Genomic DNA, 9208 nt, shown 5'->3' with positions numbered 1-9208 from the left:
ACGATCCAAAGAAGTATGACAAACAAGAACCAAAGAGTAAAATATAACAAAGAGTAAACCCTTTTTCACACAAAAAGATCCCTTAAACGATAGACCCCTTTTTGTCTAATCCTTCAGACACATCATGACATAACAAGCTTGCAAAAATATGGCCTTAAACCTGTATATACTATATCTATAACCGGCATCTACTCATAAGGATGGAGAAAGGGATGGTAGAAAGGAGGGAGACAGAAGGAAAAGAGGGTGAGGAAGGAGGGCGAAAGAGGGCGGACGAGAAAAAGAAGAAAGTGGGTGGGAGAAGAGGGAGAAAGAAGGAAGGCAAGAAGGAGAGAGAAAGAAGAAAAAGAGGTGAGGAGGAAGGAGGGAGAAAGGGGAAGGGAAGCAAGGATGAAGAAATGGATGATAGAAAAGAGGGAGAAAGAAGAAGGGGAAGAAGGAGAGAAAAAAAAGGAAGGCGAGCAGGAGAGAAAGAGGTATGGCGAGGAGAGAAAGAGGGAGGAAGGACGAGAAGGAAAGAAACTGGGCATGGGGAAGGCAGGAAGAGGGAAAAGAGAATGGCAGACCGTGGATAGGAGAGCTGGATAACACTCCATTAGTCACCGACCCGACTAATGTGCCTAAGAGCTTCGTTTGGTTGACCCTTTGTCCCTCATCAGCCAAAGATAACAGAACGAACCAACAAACACACTCTATAAAAATAAACTCGGTAACAAACACCTACAGGGAATAAATGAAAGCACGTTTTAATATCAAGGCTCGCAAGCAAAATAACACCCGAGGAGCACCAGCGAAGGACGAGCCGCAATATCAACAGTTACGGCGATATTGAAACTCGCTTGCAATGCATTACCCGGAGGTGTGACGTCATTACAAGCTCTGACGCCATTACAAGACATGACGTCATCGGAAACTCTTGCGTCCCGATCGGTCAAATATCAACCAGGTTTATGACAAGCGATGAAATAAAGGAGAGACAATGCAGGGAGTGAAAGGAGGAAGGAGAGATAAATGGAAAGTGGAATATCCAAAAGGAAGTGAAGGAGAGAAGCAAAAAAGAGAAAATGCGGAAGAGAACACAATCAAGAGGATGAGGAAAAGGGCAAAAGGAAAACGGGAAAGGTCAAGGTCATGGGACCGATGAATTATGAAAAAGAACATGGAGGACGACGAGGAGGAGGAGAGGGAGGAAAAGGAGGAGGAGGAGGAGGAGGAGGAGGAGGAGGAGGAGGAGGAGGAGGAGGAGGAGGAAGAAGAGGAGGAGGTGAGGGAGCAGGAGAAGGAGGAGGAGAGGGAAGAGGAGAGGGAGGAGGAGAGGGAGGAGGAGAGGGAGGAGGAGGAGGAAGAGGAGGAAGAGGAGGAAGAGGAGGAGGAGGAGGAGGAGGAGGAGGAGGAGGAGGAGGTGAGGGAGGAGGAGGAGTAGGAGGAGGAGAAGGAGGAGGAGAGGGAGGAGGATAATGAAGAGGACGACGACGAGGAGGAGGAGGAGGAGGAGGAGGAGAAAGAGGAGGTGAGGGAGGAGGAGAAGGAAAAGGAGGACGAGGAGGAGGAGAGGGAGGAGAAGAGGGAGGAGAAGATGGAGGAGGAGGAGAAGGTGAAGGAGGGAAAGAGTTGGAGGACGAGCTGGAGGTGGAGGAAGAGGAAGAGAAGAAGACGACGACGACGAAAATGAAAATGAAGAAGCAGATTAAGAAGCAACAGACCCTCACAAACACAGACACACACACATACACGCTCACACACACACAGACACACACACACACACAAAGAAAAAGAGAAAAAGAAACGAACGAAAAGAAACACGTAAGAAGAGAGGTGCCAGCACCCCCCCCCCAAAAAAAAAAAAAAAAAAAAAAAAAAAAAAAAGAGAGGGAGCCAGAGAGAACCGCCAGTGAGCCACCAGTGCCAGGGAAGGTGCAAAGATTGCGACCATCAACGTGAAACTGCCCGACACAGAAGGCGGCGGCGCGGCCAACCACTGGACCCAAATCGATTACTGAAATTTATAGGAATTTCTCCACTCTGTCAAGTCTACACGTGACCTTGCCCCCCCCCCCCTACACGCTTTTTTACTTGCATAATACCACATTGGGTTGAGGATGTCGCTGTCTTCCTTCATGAGTTCCTATTACCTATGGAGAGAGAGAGAGAGAGAGAGAGAGAGGGAGGGAGGGAGGGAGGGAGGGAGGGAGGGAGGGAGGGAGAGAGAGAGAGAGAGAGAGAGAGAGAGAGAGAGAGAGAGAGAGAGAGAGAGAGAGAGAGGGAGGGAGGGAGGGAGGGAGGAGGGAGGGAGGGAGGGAGGGAGAGGGAGAGGGAGAGGGAGAGGGAGAGGGAGAGGAGAGGGAGAGGGAGAGGGAGAGAGAGAGAGAGAGAGAGAGAGAGAGAGAGAGAGAGAGAGAGAGAGAGGGAAGAGGGAGAGAGGGAGAGGAGAGGGAGAGGGAGAGGGAGAGGGAGAGAGGGAGAGAGAGAGAGAGAGAGAGAGAGAGAGAGAGGAGAGAGAGGAGAGAGAGAGAGAGAGAGGAGGAGGGAGGGAGGAGAGAGAGAGGAGAGAGAGAGAGAGAGAGAGCGCCAAAATCGCCCCCTTGTTCCTTCACTAAGAATGCCTTAGTGCTTTGCATTCTTATCTTTCCCAACATAACAAAATAACAAAATGAAACATCAAAACGCAATGGATTTTCTTCTTCTTTTGACGAAACCCGCCGAGAATTAAAATTTCCGTTATTTATGACAATATCTATTAATCAGCCCGGTCTCCCGCTCTCTTTCTCCTAATTATACCGCCGCGCGTTTCTGCCCCGCACGCAAATTAACCGCATCACGTTAAATAAAGGGGAAAAATATGAAAACCCTGCGAGGCGTTTTAAACATTTTCATCGATTCTCTAAAGGAATTCGAAGAGGCTGTCTGTCTACATGTCTGTCTGCCTGTCTGTCTGTCTGCCTGTCTGTCTGCCTGTCTGTCTGTCTGTCTTTTTGTCTGCCTATTTACGTGCCTGTCTGTTTGCCCGCCTATCTGTTTCTAGCCATAGAAAAAACAAACAAACAAAAAAACAAACAGAACCCATGAACAAAGAACTCGCGCCAAACCCCTTAACGCTTCTTTTATAATTACCGTCTAATCCACGAAACTAATCGCAGCCTTCAAGCTCTCAATAAATGACATAATAAATTACCTCATGGCAAAACACACACACACACACACACACACACACACACACACACACACACACACACACACACACACACACACACACACACACACACACACACACACGCACACACACACACCCCGCTGCCGCCCAAGCCTAATCTACCTACCGAGCGCGCGCCCACCTCCGACCGCTACCAATCTGTCTAATTCGAGTTAATTAATGATTTTACGGCTGCCAACAGGTGATCATGCAGCCGACAAACCCAATCACAAAAACTACGAACTGAAGCGGCGCGAAGCAACATCTGTTATTGCAACAAGCCTTCCACGGTGCAACCTGATCATTCCGTCTTATGCCATTGGACGCGACGGGTCATTTTCTTTTTCTCTTGTCTTTGCTTTTTTTCGGGGAGGACAGAAAAGAGAGAAAAAAGAAAGAAAAAGAGGAAAATGATACCGGCGGAATCCTAATTAACATAATCGACGCGCAGAGCGAGAAGGGCTCTGCCGAAGATGACAAAGAAGGAGAGGGAGAAGGGGAAGGGAGAAGGGGAAGGGGAAAGGGAGAAGGGAGAAGGGAGAAGGGGAGAGGAACGAGGGGGGGGGTGCAATTGCAACAGAGCGCTCGCGGATCGGCAGCGGCGCTAGCGTCTGCCAGAATGCGAGGACAATTGGTTATAGTGCGCCTGCTTTCCCTCCATAAGGCTGCCGCGCCGCCCGGATGTTCAGCCATGCTTAAAGCTACCGGATCCAACAAGATGCTTCCAATTCTTCTCGTACCTGAGGCACCGTGCTTGCAGACTCGCTCGCGGTTCAGGGACAGGGACGGGCACGGACAAACAAACATACAAATACATTGTGTATGTATACACACACACACACACACACACACACACACACACACACACACACACACACACACACACACACACACACACACACACACACACACACACACACACACACACACACACACACACACACACACACACACACACACACACACATTTACATACATACATACACAAACACACACAGTCTCACACCTATACTTCTACCGTTCTTCCAGCACTGGCCGCCGCGATTCCTTTGCCGCCTTTCTCACAAACATCGCTCGCCGGCCAATGGCCTAATTAATTCCATTGCCCCTCCACTAATCTCATACACTGCCCCTTCCTCCTTCTTCCCTCGGCGTCTCCCGGCCGTGCTCCCGTTCCCTCTCGACGCGCCCTGCCCCGCTGCCTTCTACAGTCCTTGCCTCTCAGTACCCCTGTGCCCGCAACCCAAACAGCATTATTAAGTAACCTGGCTTTGGCTATCCACGCACGCACGCACGCAAGATTCAAAGAACAGCATCACCGTCCGGTATATATCATCCGAGCACAGGCGTCCAGCATCAAGTACCCACCGGTTGGTAAATCCTGCGGACAAACATTTTGTCTGATTCTTACTTTCCTACTTTTTTCTGTCTCTGTCTCGGTCTCTCACTCGCCCCCCTCCCTCTCCCTCTCATTTTCCTTCACCTTCACCCCCTCCCTCCCCTCCCCTCCCTCCCCCTCCTTCTCAGGAGAATCCATCAAAGGAACTAGACGATTTTTTTTTTCTCTCTCTCTCTCTTTCATTCTCTTTTTTTTTTTTTTTGCTCCCTCCCCTCTTCTTCCCGTGTCTCGAATCGCTCACAAAAGACTCTGCGGGTAATAGAAATTCGGCGGCCGGGAGGAGACGATGCTGGTTCGGGTACCTCTAAGGCGGCCGGAGACATCGACGGAGGAGAGGAACAGGAAAAAGCAAATCATAATAATAGTAATAATAACAACAACAACAACATCAACAACAACAATAATAATAATTATTATTATTATTATTATAATCATGATAATAATAACAATAATAATATTAATGAATAATAATAATTATGATAATAGGGATAATGATAATAATAATGTGATGAGGATAGTGATCTTTATTATGATCAATAGCATCATCATCATTATTATTATTATCATTAATACCATTATTATCATTATCTTTTTTATAGTCACTACTATCATAACTATTATCACTATTATTATATTTATTTGTAGTAGTAGCAGTAGTATCATTACCATTATTATCATAACTATCATCATCATACTCATCACAGCCATCATCATCAACCTTACTCTCAGTATCAACCAAACGAACACAACACCCACAAAGTACACAAAGCAGAAAAGGAAAAACGGCCGGAGGATTAGGCTGCTTGGTCATGCCAGCCGTCGGTCCAACGCGGGTCGGGGCAGCCTCGCGGATGCATTCTCCAGCCGCAAGCATAAAGGGGACGGAGGGCGAGAGAGAGCTATGCCGGTCAAGAGAGACTAGTGCCTCGTGGTGAGACGAGTGCCTAACCAGGGGCGGGTGAGTGCCTATCACAAGAGACTAGTGCCTCGTGGTGAGACGAGTGTCTAACCACGGGGAATAGTGCCTAACCAGAAGCGGGAGAGTGCCTATCGTTCAGTGACAGGGAAAGTGCCCTCCTCGTCTATCGTTTATGTAACAGGATCGATAGACTGCCTCACTGTGTATGTTACGCGTGATGATGAATATAAAGGCCTAATGAATTATGTAACGTATGTCAAAAAGAAAGATGAGGAAAATTAAGAAAAGGAGGAGGAAGATAGGAAGAGGAAGTGGCAGAGGAAGAAGAAGATGGAAGAGGAGGAGGAAGAGAAGGAAGAGAGGGAGGAGGAAGAAAGGGAGGAGGAGGGGGGCGAAGAGGAGAATTAAGAAAGGGAGAAGGACGACGAGGATGGAAGAGGATGGAAAAGGACCAAGCAAGATGGAGAAGAATGAGGAGGAGGAGGAGGAGGAGGAGGAGGAGGAGGAGGAGGAGGAGGAGGAGGAGGAGGAGGAGGAGGAGGACGACCACGACGAGTAGGAGAAGAAAAATAAAAGAAAAAAAGAAAAATAAGAGGCCAAAAAAATGAATAATAACACGAATAATACCACGAAAAGAAGAAGAAAACACACAAACACACACCAGCAAAAAAAGCAGGTCTCAAGAAAGGGTCATTAACTGGCACTCCAGGTTAAGAGATTGCGAGGCAACAATGGTCCTATTAAAACAAGTAACAGATAATATTACTAGTAAATAGCGATGATGAAAATGATAATAACAAAATACGGTAGATTAATAATCAGAAGAAAAACGAAATGATGATAGAAAGAAATTAACTTTTTTTTATATCTTTTTTTTTTCTTCTTCTTTTTCGTCGTGGTCGTCTTCTTTCACTTCTTGTTCTTCTTCATTTATTCCCAAGGCTAGACACACACACACACACACACACACACACACACACACACACACACACACACACACACACACACACACGCACACGCACACGCACACGCACACGCACACGCACACGCACACGCACACGCACACGCACACGCACACACGCACACACACACACACACACGCAAACAAACACAAACACACAAATCCCCCCCTCCCCAAGTGATGGCACTTCTCTTCTCATTTCAACCTGTGTTTCATTTTTTATCGCTCGCCATTGTGTGTTGCTGATGCATATCTAGATAAACTGAATTGCTGGATAAACTGGCTCTAGACTGGGACTGGATAAGACTGGACACAGCTGGATAAACCCGAATGGAGTTCGAAATGGACACTATGCACGCGTCTGTATTAGATCCTCGGGTGCCCTTGTAGTGCGGAATTTCCGGGAAATAAACGCTCTGAGAAGAGAAGGGGAAAGGGATGGGCGAAGAAGAAGCAGAAACAGATGAAGAAGAAGAAGAAGAAGAAGAAGAAGAAGAAGAAGAAGAAGAAGAAGAAGGAGAAGGAGAAGAACGAGAAGAGAAGGGAAGGAGAAGAAGAAGAAGAAGAAGAAGAAGAAGAAGAAGAAGAAGGAGGAAGAAGTAGGAGGAGGAGGAGGAGGAGGAGAAGGAGAAGAAAGAAGAGAGTGAACGAGAACGAGAAGGGAAGGAGAAGAAGAGGAAGAAGAGGAGGGAGGAGAAGGAGGAGGAGGAGGAGGAGAAGGAGAAGGAGAAGGAGAAGGAGGAGGAGGAGGAGGAGAAGGAGGAGGAGGAGGAGGAGAAGGAGGAGGAGGAGGAGGAGGAGGAGGAGGAGGAGGAGGAGACGAAGAAGAAGAAGAGGAAGAAGAAGAAGAAGAAGAAGAAGAAGCAGGAGGAGGAGAAAAAGAAGAAACAGAAGAAGAAGAAGAAAGACATTAAAGGGGGAGGGGTGCAAAACTAAGAAACAAAGGAAAAGAAGAAAAAACAAATATATATGTTTATATATTTATATGTTTATATATATATGTATTTATACATATATATATATATATATATACATATAAAATATAGAAGACCCACGGCCTAAACAGAACTAAAAGGAGAAATATTATACCACTGAATCACCAGGAACATTATTTTCCTTCCTTCCCGCTGTCTCCTTAAATCATTCCAGCCGAAATTAAACCATCACACCCTTAACTGGCTTGTAACCCCGGCTAACACCTTGTATTGGGGGAGAGGGGGGAGGGGGAGATGGTAGCGGGGAGTGAGGGAGAGAAGAGAAGTGGGGGAAAGGGGAGTGGGGGGAAGGAAGGAGGGAGAGGGGAGAGGAGGAAAATTGGGGAAGGGAGAGGGAGAGGGAGAGGGAGAGGGAGAGGGAGAGGGAGAGGGAGAGGGGGAGAGGGAAAGAGAGAGAGAGGAGAGAGAGGAGAGAGAGGAGAGAGAGGAGAGAGGAAAGAGAGAGAGAGAGAGAGAGAGAGAGAGAGAGAGAGAGAGAGAGAGAGAGAGAGAGAGAGAGAGAGAGAGAGAGAGAAAGAGGGAGGGATGGAGGGGAGGGAGGGAGGGAGGGAGAGGCTTATAGGCAGTTAGGCCTTCTACTGTTACTTTCGTATGTATGAAGGAAAGCCAAGTCGGAGAAGGCGGCTCAGGACCAAGCCCCCCCCCCCCCCCCCACGCCATGCCAGACTAGGAACACATCCTCGCTTAACTCCGCACTCCCTCCCCTCCCTTCCCCAATCCAACCCCTCCCCCTTCCCCTCCCCTCCCCGAATTTCTGTCCCTTCCCCTCCCTCCCCCAGTCCAAACCTGTGTCCTTTCCCCTCCCTTCCCCAATTGCAAATCTTTCTCTCTTTCCCCCCAACCTCTGTCTCTTCCCCTCCCTTCCCCAAGCCCAATCTCTCCCCTCCCCCCGCCTCCCCCAAGGCATCTGACCGACACTTCAGTCAAATGTGATGAAGAGGGTTTGATGAGAATATCGACTGCATATTGATCAGGGCGCGCGCGGGAGGCCCGGCGGAGAGAGGTGCGGAGACTACAAAAGTAGGCGCGAGCGAGCCTCCGCGGGAGAGCCTTACCCTTTGTTTATGGTCCCATGATCCGCGCCCGCATCTCGGGGACTCTCACCGGCAATATCTGCCAGATTTTGCGCGCCGCTCGCTCTCGGCCTCTGCCTTTGACAGTGCCCGGCCTCTGCCTTTGACAGTGCCCGGCCTCTGCCACGCAAATCGCTCTGCTTCTCTGTCTCTGCCTTTGGCACTGCTCTGCCTCTGCATCTGACACCTTTCTGCTTCTGCCTTTGATAGCGCTCTGCTTTTCCTTTGTCACTGACATCTTCCTGCCTCTGCTCCTGCTTCTGGCACTGCTCTACTTTTGCGTCCGTCTTCGCCATCGCTCTGCCTCTCTCGCCGACACGACCTTCTCTAAATGCCTGTGCCTGCGTGCACCTCCGTCGCCTCTTCTGTCACAGTATATCTCTTATCTCCGCATCTTTCTGTGCCTGATTCAGTCAGTAAGTTTCTGCATCAGTCATTGACTTCTAAGAACGTTTGTTTTGCTTCTTCTGTGTACTCATTATTTTGTTTACTTCTCTTTACTTATTTACTGCCAATTCATACTCCAACTTCCTCTCCAACTCTCTCATCCCCTCTCTCTGTCTCTCTCTCTTTTCCTTCTCTTTCTCCCTTTCCCTTCTCTTTCTCCCTCCTTTCCCTTCTCATTTCTTCTCCATAATCTTGTATTTCTCCTTTATCCAATATTCCTCACT

Source organism: Penaeus chinensis, chromosome 10 (assembly GCF_019202785.1).
Source record: "Penaeus chinensis breed Huanghai No. 1 chromosome 10, ASM1920278v2, whole genome shotgun sequence".
Lineage (NCBI taxonomy): Eukaryota > Metazoa > Arthropoda > Malacostraca > Decapoda > Penaeidae > Penaeus > Penaeus chinensis.
The sequence above is the reverse complement of the archived record's forward strand: the minus strand, read 5'-3'. Positions refer to the sequence as shown.